The sequence below is a fragment of the Liolophura sinensis genome, chromosome 12 (assembly GCF_032854445.1).
Source record: "Liolophura sinensis isolate JHLJ2023 chromosome 12, CUHK_Ljap_v2, whole genome shotgun sequence".
Classification (NCBI taxonomy): Eukaryota; Metazoa; Mollusca; class Polyplacophora; order Chitonida; family Chitonidae; genus Liolophura; species Liolophura sinensis.
Window position 1 is genome coordinate 10,280,844 of NC_088306.1, and position 10,376 is coordinate 10,291,219.

Consider the following 10,376-nt stretch of genomic DNA (forward strand, 5'->3'; position numbering starts at 1 on the left):
CCAGCGCAGCGCTTAAATGATCCCCAGTAATTCACCTGTAAACAGAGATAAGCTATAAGATATGCCCTGAATGACCTGAAAAGCTTTGTATCAGATACAGGTAAGACATGCCAGGCAGACGAAATGTCTGAAAACAGTGTTATGTGAGCCTACCAATATTCAAGCACACAGTTCGTAAAGGACGAGAAAGCAATGGGGCTGATCTCAAATATCTGCGCATATCCCCTTAAGCGACACACACATTGTATATGTACAGCACAAGTAGCATTTAAAGCAGATCTTAAATATGCTGACAAAGAAATGCACATGTACGTGATGTATTGGTGTTATTTTGAGCAGCATGCCGGTGGGCTGTTATGTCAAGCACGTGACATGCGCGATCAGTGCATCAGCATTTTCACCAACGGGTGCTGAATACACACTCACGCACATAAAGACTGTCCCATTTGTAGGGTAGGCCTGTCTACAGTTCATATTATATACTAATGTTGCCATTACTTTGATAATGCCGGCCGCTGTGGTATAAGTGAAATATTCTTGAGTACAACGTAAAAACACCAATCAAATAGATAAATACAGAAACACTATTATTTTGGGCTGATCTGTGCCATTCACGGCGTCTAGTGTAAGCCTACATTTTTACATGTAAGCACATTCATCTGGTGGGGATAAAAAAACCATAAAAAAAAACAAACAAAAAGAAGGTAAAGCAATATATGAGAGTCATCAGATGACCGTTAGGCCATATTTATCAGTTTAATGGTTTCGTAAAACGTGTGTAGTGTTAATGCAGTATTTCCTCAGTATTTCACCATTTTGATGACGTCATCAACAAGAATACACTGAAAAAAAAAACATAACCTGTTAATTTTAACAGAAGCCTGTTGTCTGAGTGATGTTAGAATGCTTGATTGGTATTGCAGCAGACTGATCTGTTGAATATAACACCCATGTTTTAATAATTCAACATAAATATTCTATTCCAATGACAGGTTATTATGTTGAATATGAATATCAATATGTTATAATAACAGAATACATTCTGGAGTCACTCAGGCAACAGACGTTCTGTTAAAATTAACAAATTAACTTTCTTAGTGTAATGAATGGATAGCTATTATATGATTTCATTTTTCGGATTAACTGCTTGTGTTTACCGTGAAAATTCTTAGCGTAATTACCAGGTTTTACTTAATGTTGAGCATCAAAATGTTAGCTGCAATGAAACTTACCTGTGATGAAACCTGTAGTGTGGACCTTGTAAGATTTGTGTGTCTATAATAAGACTTTGAAAATAAAAAAAATGTGATGACTCAAGAATATGTTGCTTAAAACCGGATGCACCTACTGCACCTAAACAACACGGATCGTAGTGCGGATGAATAAAATGTTAGTCATTTCAGACTGTCTTATGTTCTAGCCCATATGACACTGTATAACCCCTAGACTGCATAAGTCACATTAATGTTAAATGATTTACATGTGCAGTGCCTCACGTAAACCTGAGGGTCAAGTCTGACATTCGTATACCACTCGTAAACCATGCCTGAAGGGTCGTTCCTAATCGATAATCGCAGTGATGTAGAGAAGACAGTTCATATTCTAGGTACTTCATCCAAACTCTTAGTCCGTGAAGGTCGAATAGAAATATATGTATGTGTATGTATGGATGCTGGGTGTTTTAGGTCGTACTTAACAATTTTTCAATAATGTGACGACGAGGAGTCATTAAGTGTGTTAGCGGGAGTATATGCCGCCAAAGTGCTGTCGTCATTGAATTACCATGTCGAAGACATCAGACATGACAAACCACCCAATCACGTAAACTGAAAGCAGGCCAACCAGTCACGTTTCCTTGCTCTAACCTCTCACCAATCTAGGCAACAACATGTACCAGTTTTAAAATCTTTAGTATGCCCAACCCGTGTTTGATCCCAGGTCTCCCGACTTCGAGGCGGACGCTCTAAACATTAAGCCACCGAAGCGGCCCTAGAAATATATGTATCAGATATTTAGAGCGTAAGATGCTTACACATTCCCTAGTTCAGGGGCCGATTCCAAAAAACTATGTTTGACTTACGATGCTTATTTTTTTGATACTGGAAGTTGAAATTTTGACACGCTTTTCTTTAGATAACATTGATGAGGGGGACAAAATTTCAATTTTCAACGGCCAAAAATAAGCCTTAGGATCATATATCAAGTTTTGATTTAAGTCAGAAATGGTTTCGTGGAATCATCCTCAGGTTAAAGAGGACTACACCTATACGACAACTAATCGACACTAAAGAGCCTATAAAAGGGCTGCATGGAGGAAAGTTTGTTTAGCGAGGGTCACGGAGGTTATATGGGTTTATACTGGGCTTGATGTAATCCTTCTCGAGCTTTTAATATAGTGATTTATAGGAAAGTAACAATAAAATGAACTTAGCATTAGTTGTATCTGAACATACCTGTACGAGATTTATTTACGCAAAATTTAGGGTAATCAAATGTTTAGACTTTAAACACAAAGAAAACACTAAAATGAAGTATATATCATATCAAAGGCCACTTAAAAGCTGTCCAAGAAAACAGTTCGGTTTATTTTAAAAATTTTTTCCAGCCGAGCAAAATGGTTTAAAAACATCAGTTTCATCTGGGCCCATACTGAACCAGAGGGTATCAATGACATCACATTCACATTTTTTTTTCTCAAAATACCTTGATTAAATGTTTATGCGGAGAATGCATTCATAAATCTGTATGTATATGCATTTGTATTGATGAAATCTAACAAGCTGTTTGTGTTATGTGGGAAACACCTGATGTGACCTCGCTTATCCCAATATTGTCAAAAAAGACCACCGTGGAATCCAAACTTTTACATCTGATAATTACTTCACGTTGTTACTTTCTTTACCTTTAATACGGGTTTTATGTATCGTATGAATAATGCATGTTGTCAGTGACGCCACACAACCTTTTCTACACCTTGTAGACTAAAAGTCTGGTGAGCTTTACTCATGTAGTTTATAGTTGTGCATAAATACGCGACACTGGCATACAACTTCTGTTGTAGAGATAGAATATGACGTCATTATCATCACAGATTGTTAAGATTGCACATAATCCCCACCTTACAATCCCCGGCTTACAATCCCCACCTTGCAATCATCACCTTACAATCCCCACCCTACAATCCAAATATTTGACTGCATAAATATACATTAAAGAATTCAGTGAAGAAAAAAGTTAAAAATGTAATTGAAGGCATTTTCAGATACTTGTTTTTAGCAGTTTTACTTCGTTTTAATGTTTTTCCCCTTGAAGCAAAGGTTTAACCTCACAGGCACGTGGAGTGAAGATGTCGTCTCGGTTGAGTTGAGAGCTAACGGTTGTGACCTTAAAGTTACATCAGAGGATAAGCCCCAGGTTGGGGGCGTGACTTTTCGACCGGCGTCTTCTCCAAACACCCCGAGACCCGTGTTGGTTGGAAATGCAGCGTCATCACGTTAGAAACTCGGCATGCAAGAACACGGCGTGCTTGGAATAAACCGTTAGCGTGAATTGACTTGACGTTACTCGCGTGACAATAAAGGTCGAGAGGTCAGAGTATGTTTCTGTGGATATACATCTCTCTTGTATTAATTATCCTCTTTCCAGGTCATATTCTAGGTCTTATTGAAGGTCTTATTCTGGGCATTAGTGAAGGCCTTTTTGAAAGTCTTACAGAAGGTATCATTGAAGGTCTAATTTTAGGGTCGAATTGAAAAGTTTTATTCTAGATCTTACTCTAGGTCTTATTGAGTGAGTGAGTGAGAGCTTAGGGTTTAACGTCACACTTAACAATCTTCATATGACCACGAAGGAGTCCTTAGAGTGCATGTACGTGTAATGTCCCTCCTTGTTGCAGGACGGATTTCCACTGCTCATGGTCTTATTGATGGTTTATTATAGGTTTTGTTGAAAGTCTTGTTGAAGGTCTTATTCTAGGTTTTATCGAAGCTTATGGAAGATCTTGTTGAAGGTCTTATGGGAGGCTTCGTTGAAGGTCTTATTGGGTGAGTGAGTGAGTACTTAAGGCTTAACATCGTATTTAACAATTTTCAAATGACGACAGTGTCCTTACAGTGAATGCACGTGTAATGTGCCTCCTTGTTACAGGACGGATTTCCACTGCTCGAGGTCTTATTGAAAGTCTTGTTTTAGATCTTGTTGTAGGTCTTATTGAAGGTCTTACTGTAGGTCTTATTCAAGGTCTTATTTTAGGTGTTATTGAAGGCTTTATGGAAGGTGTTAGGTCTTATGGTAGGGCTTATTGGAGATTTTATTGTAGGTCTTATTGTACCGCTTAGTGAAGGTTTAATCATTGGTATCATTGTAGGCCTTATTCAAGGTCTTATTATAGATTTTAATGTGGGTCTTATTCAAAGTCTTATTCAAGGTCTTCTTGAAGGTCTTGTTGAAGGTCTTATTGTACGTGTCATTGTAGATTTTATTGTAGGTCTTATGGTAGGTCTTATTGAAGGTCTTCTGACGTAACACTATCTTAATGCCAAAACAGGTGGTCTCATTGTAGGTCTTATTCGAGGTCTTATTGTAGATTTTAATATAGGTCTTATTGTAGGTCTTATTAAAAGCCTTATTAAAAGTCTTGTTGAAGGTCATATTGTAGGTCTCATTGTAGGTCTTATTGAAGGTCTTATTCTAGGTCTTATTGAAAGTCTTATCTTAGGTCTTATTGAAAGTCTTGTTGAAATTCTCATTGTAGGTCTTATTGAAGGTCTTATTGTAGGTTTTATTGAAGGTCTTATTGTAGGTCTTATTGAAGGTCTTATTGAAAGCCCCATTGTAGGTCTTATTGAAGGTCTTATTGAAGGCTTTTTTGAAGATCTCATTTTAAGTCTTATTGAAGGTCTTGTTGAAAGTTTCATTGTAGGTCTTATTGAAGATCTTATTGAAGGTCTTATTTTAGGTCTTATTGAAGGTCTCATTTTAGGTCTTATTGAAGGTCTCATTTTAGGTCTTATTGAAGGTCTTATTGTAGGTCTTACTGAAGGTCTTATTCAAGATGTTATTGTAGGTCCTATTCAAGATCTTATTTTAGGTCTTGATGAAGGTCTTATTGTAGGTTATAGTGTAGATCTTACTGTAGATCTTATTGAAGGTCTTATTCTAGGTCTTATTGGAGATGTTATTCAAGATCTAATTGTAGGTCTTATTCAAGGTATTATTTTAGGTTTATTCAAGATCTTATTTTAGGTCTTATTGTAGATCTGATTACAGTTCTTAATGAAGGTCTTATTTTAGGCCTTATTGTATGTCTTATTAAAGGTCTTTTGTAGGTGTTATTCAAGATCCTATTGTAGGTCTTTTTTAAGGTCTTATTTTAGGTCTTATTGAAGGTCTAGTTGAAGGCTTTGTTGTAGGTCTTATTTTCGGTATTACTGAAGGTCTTTCTGGTCTTATTAAAGGTCTTATTCTAGGTCTTATTGTAGGTCTCGTCGTATGTCTTATTGTAGGTCTTATTGAAGGTCTTATTACAGTTCTTAATGAAGGTCTTATTTTAGGTCTATTGTAGGTCTTATTAAAGGTCTTTTTCTAGGTGTTATTCAAGATCTTATTGTAGGTCTTTTTTAAGGTCTTATTTTAAATCTATTGAAGGCCTAGTTGAAGGCTTTGTTGTAGGTCTTATTGAAGGTCTTTTTGGTCTTATTAAAGGTCTTATTCTAGGTCTTATTGTAGGTCTCGTCGTAGGTCTTATTGTAGGTCTTGTGACGTAACACTATGTTAATGTCAAAACATTTGTAGGGGTTTTGTCCCGCACCTTCATAATGCTTTTCACATTATAATTGTTATAACAGTTTTGTAACCAAATATTATGTTTGGATCGTAACATTTGAAGATCTTAACACTTAGTCAAGGAGATCAGAAGGCCAGCGGTGCGCAGAGCCCAAGAGCCATTCACCAATGCGGTCGATGTGAAGTCCAGATTATGCTGGCTTCCTCTCAGCAACTGCTACCAGTTGATGGTCTTGCGTTTCACCCGGGCTCTGTCCGGTTTCCTCCCACTATAAAGCTGGTCGCCTTCTTATAAGTGAAATATTCTTCAGTAGGGTGTAAAACACCAATTAAATAAATAAATAAACACACGTGAAATGCGTTATCTCGTTATCAAATATCATTCCTCAGCACAAGACAGGTATCTGCATGTTTAGTGTATATTTGAAGGTCAAATCTGTAACAAAACATTTCTCCAAATCTTTGAACGTTTGGAATGTTGCCTGTCAGTCTATTGTACTGCATGTAAATTGTCATTCAGACAGTAGGTCTAAGATTTGTATGAGACTGTCGTAACCATTTTTACTAATTTTTAACCTTACAGCTGCAGTTTCTACATACCGATTGCAATCAGCAACACAATAGGAAATATAGCTAAAAGTAGCGAAGCGGTGGTTCCATCGACCATAGACTAATTTGCATATTTGTGAAATCTATTTTGTACACGTCTCAGAGCCACTAGACCCTCAAGGTATGCTAATACAGTTGAACAAGTATGAACACTCAAACTTTATTTATACATATACAGAACTTTCATTTAGTTTACTTTGAAGAAAAATGTTTTCTGTGACTTGCGAACATCGGAAAATTGCAACTTTTTTGATTTAATTGCCCTTTTCGCAAAAAGCATACTTCGATGAAAAAAGAAAGGAGGGAACCGTGACCAGGAGGTTAGGCCTACGTTATATGACTGCTTTTGTTATAAATCAAATATTTTGGTCATATATTTTATTCACATCACAAATATCGGTAATTAGTATGTTTCTACAGTTTTCAAGATATGCAGGATTTGTACCCTGCATTTAGCGGTACTGGTTCTATCGGTGTATTAAATTTCAGCTAAATAGGTTTAGTGATTCTGAAGAACAATGTCCTCCAGTGGTCTTCATATAAATTCAACATGGCCGCCAAGCCGAGTGACATAGATCAGTATCTGTTGGGTAAGGTTATGTGGGTAAGACACTACATGGTTTTTATCGGGTGTACTGTATCCTCGATCTCCCCACCCCCTGACCCCCAGACATCAATATATCGTATACATTTGTAAATTTGTCGTTCAACTAACTTAAATTTTAATGTGACCTACTTTACCACATTTTCATTGTGACCTTGAAAATTGTATAAGTTGCCTAACTAAAATTACCTAATTTACATATTGAAGAAACCCATTCAACATACTTTCTATCCCTTGTCTTGGGTATTTTGAAACAAAATACTCTGACATAACCACCAAGATTTGTGATCCAGTCACAAAATTGATTCAGCCAATTCAGGTTCAAATCTGTTTGACAGCGTAAAAAAATAATAATGATATGCGGTGTGACTTGAAGTTTAGAAAATTCGGGTCTCATTTGATTGTAACCCAACATGGCCGTAAACCACGTGACCTACATTATTCATTTTTGGTCTCTGGGAATAACGTTTACCTATCATATTCTAAAGTTTTAGATTCCCAGCTATAGCGGTATAGACCCTGGGAAGGGAGAATAATACTAAATTATATAACGAATACGGCATGGCTTCCAGCAGAGCTTCTGTGACAGCTTTGTAATAAAATGAACTTTAATATCGATACGAAAGAACGACATGAAGTGTCGACTTGCAAATACAGTTTGGAGAACACAATGAATAAACAATTTATCTATTTGTGTTTTTGAATCCATTATGACGCAGTACATTTATGGAATGTAGAGGGTAGACAATTTTATTATCTCGCCCTCAAACGTCCGCAATGAGCAGACGACCGGCATGTGGGGCAGACTTCCGGTCACTTGTAACTATTTGTCTATGAGAGTATTTGTCGATGCGCTTCCCTGTTTACCTTATCATTGACATGTATACATTCAATGTGGGTCAGTGTGGTCTAGGTAAGTAGAGAGACAACGAAACTCATGTATTTACAAGGACACGAAAAAATACGTGCAGGTCTGTATGTTCAAACATAACAGACAGAAAAACACGCATAGACCGACAGGCACTTTTTTTGGAGCCAAGACTCGATTTTACCAAGGCTTAAGATTATCAGGAGACAAAACTAGTGTAAATGTTACAGACATGTAACAAGTTAGCAAAAGGCAAACCTAATTACTGACATCGTAACATATGTATAATTTTGTACGTGCCCATATTATATACATAAATCTATTTATTAATTGACATGTGGATACGCTAAGTAAGACCTTCAGCGACACATTTGTATTACATATACCGTTGCATTAGTGTAAAGCATATACGCACCTATACCTAATTATTAAAACCTAAACAATGCAAACAGAAATCATCAGTTATAAAGGAACTATTTAAAACCCTTTTTACTCCGGGTTTTGAACAAACCCTAATGCATCACATTGCAGTGGTGACGAAGGAAATGTGACACTTTCAAATCGATGTTTAATTTTTAAGTTTTGTGTCAATATTCACATCATGGCGACATATTTAAGTTTTATTTAAGTATAGACTTATTTTATGTAGCGTAAGTAGTTAGTATGCCTGTATTAATATGTATGCTTAGGTTTACTCACCTGTATGCTTGTGATGCTGCGGACAGGTAGATTGTCCAGCCTATCCCACGATTAAATTAATCCTACTGTCCAGTTAAACTCGCCTGAACTTGGTAAGTAAAGGAGTGAGAGAGGTTAAGCGATACCCGAAACGTTCTCACCACACACTGTGTGATACCGGCTAATCCTGGATAAAATATACAAGCGGGGAAATCTGTGACGGTTATATGAGACGGGTGCTAGAGAACACCCTTACCTGCCGGTATCAGGGGTCCTATACCTGTCACACAGTGACACTCCCATGCCCGATTTATGCCGAGTTTTACGAGCTTCGTAAGCACTCTGTGCGGATACAAGGGCAGTCGCTACCAAGCGCCGATTTGTGCGAGATCACCTAAATTTAGTTGTTGTGTTCAATCGAAATGAGTAATGGATATAACGCTCATTTAGTTTGTGACGTCACTGTGGCCGTTTTTACTGAGATAGACTGCAATACACGGAATGAGCTCATACGCTAATATACATTATGTAAAACTTGTTGTTAAGAATATTACTCACGCGCAGATCCAATTAACCATTTTGTATAACTCCAACTGTTGTCGCACTGAAAGCTGCCCCAGTCATTCTCATTCAGTTACAAATGTATACGGATGTGCCACACCAGGTACACCGGCACTTATTGTGTACATGTGTGTAGTTGCCCACACATATGTCTACCGATGGCCCGGATTTCTATCACGACAATACTTTAGAACTAGGTCTTGTAGCAATTTCTTTTTCAAACCGCCTCCCTCTGAAATAGCTGACAAACTCCCTTGATGTAAATCCAATCAAGGACAGGACGCGATCTCATTGACTAAGGGAGAATGACGAAAACGAGGCTACAATCGAGCGAGAACGGAAGAACTCAGCAGCAACGTGTAAATGTAAGAATTAGATAATGTCGATGGCTTATTTTTTTGATTTTGTGCTCTGGTGTGCTTAATACTTATTTATTAATTTGGTTGGTGTTTTAAGCCGTATTAAAGGATGTTATGAAAGGCGGAAACGGGATAGAGCCCCGGGGGAAACCAACGACCATCGACAAGTTGCTGCAGACCTTCCCAAGCACGACACGAGAGGAAGCCAGCATGAGGACGAACTCATAGCGACCACATTGGTGGGAGGCTCCCGGGCCAGGGTGCCGCGCTAAAATGCTAACCACTGCAATGTTAAGGAGGTCCTGGATTTTCTAAACAGACTCAGTGATATGAATTAATATCAGCTATCATTTTATTCATATTTATTTAATTGGCGTTTGGTGTACTCAAGAATATTTCACTTATACGACGGCGGCCAGCATTAAGGTAGGAGGAGCCCAGGCAGAGCCCGGGGGAAACCCACGACCATCCGCATGTTGCTGACAGACCGCCCCGCATACACTATCAGCTATCAAGACTTATCAGCGAGTGTGTTTGGTAGCGGCTTTGCCAACACGTATTTTCACAACGTTACATAGTAAGATTACGCGCACGTAGGGCTGTGCCCGGTTTCTTCTCACCATAATGCTGGCCGCCGTCACATAAGAGAAATATTCTTGTGTACCGCTTAAAACACCAATCAAATAAATAAATAAATAAATAAATAAATAAATACAAGCACGTGAATTCCAGTATGGAGAAGTTTCGCAGTCTCACACACAGTGTTACTGAGGCCACTCAGTATCAGCCAGAGCTGCCCAAATTTCAACAATACTGTTTCACAAACATGTACATGTACGATAATGGAATATACAGCACAATGATACGGTAATAGTTACGTAAAAAAATATCGTATGACAAATGCACGATAAAA

At 37.8% G+C, this 10,376-nt stretch overlaps 1 protein-coding gene across 3 annotated transcripts in view; it reads right to left on the reverse strand.

The window, feature by feature from the left end:
• Window positions 1-9,208, reverse strand: part of LOC135479048 (uncharacterized) — a 38,408-nt gene extending 29,200 nt beyond the window's left edge. Inside the window, exons 1-2 of one of the 3 annotated variants that reach the window (XM_064758760.1) lie at window positions 9,102-9,208; window positions 8,565-8,730 (exon numbers count right to left, since the gene is read on the reverse strand). The gene's annotated coding sequence lies outside the window, so the exon portion shown is untranslated. The remainder of the gene's footprint in view (window positions 1-8,564; window positions 8,731-9,101) is intronic. The other 2 variants (XM_064758763.1, XM_064758761.1) reach the window with 2 other exon arrangements.
• Between the last annotated feature and the right edge of the window lie 1,168 nt (window positions 9,209-10,376).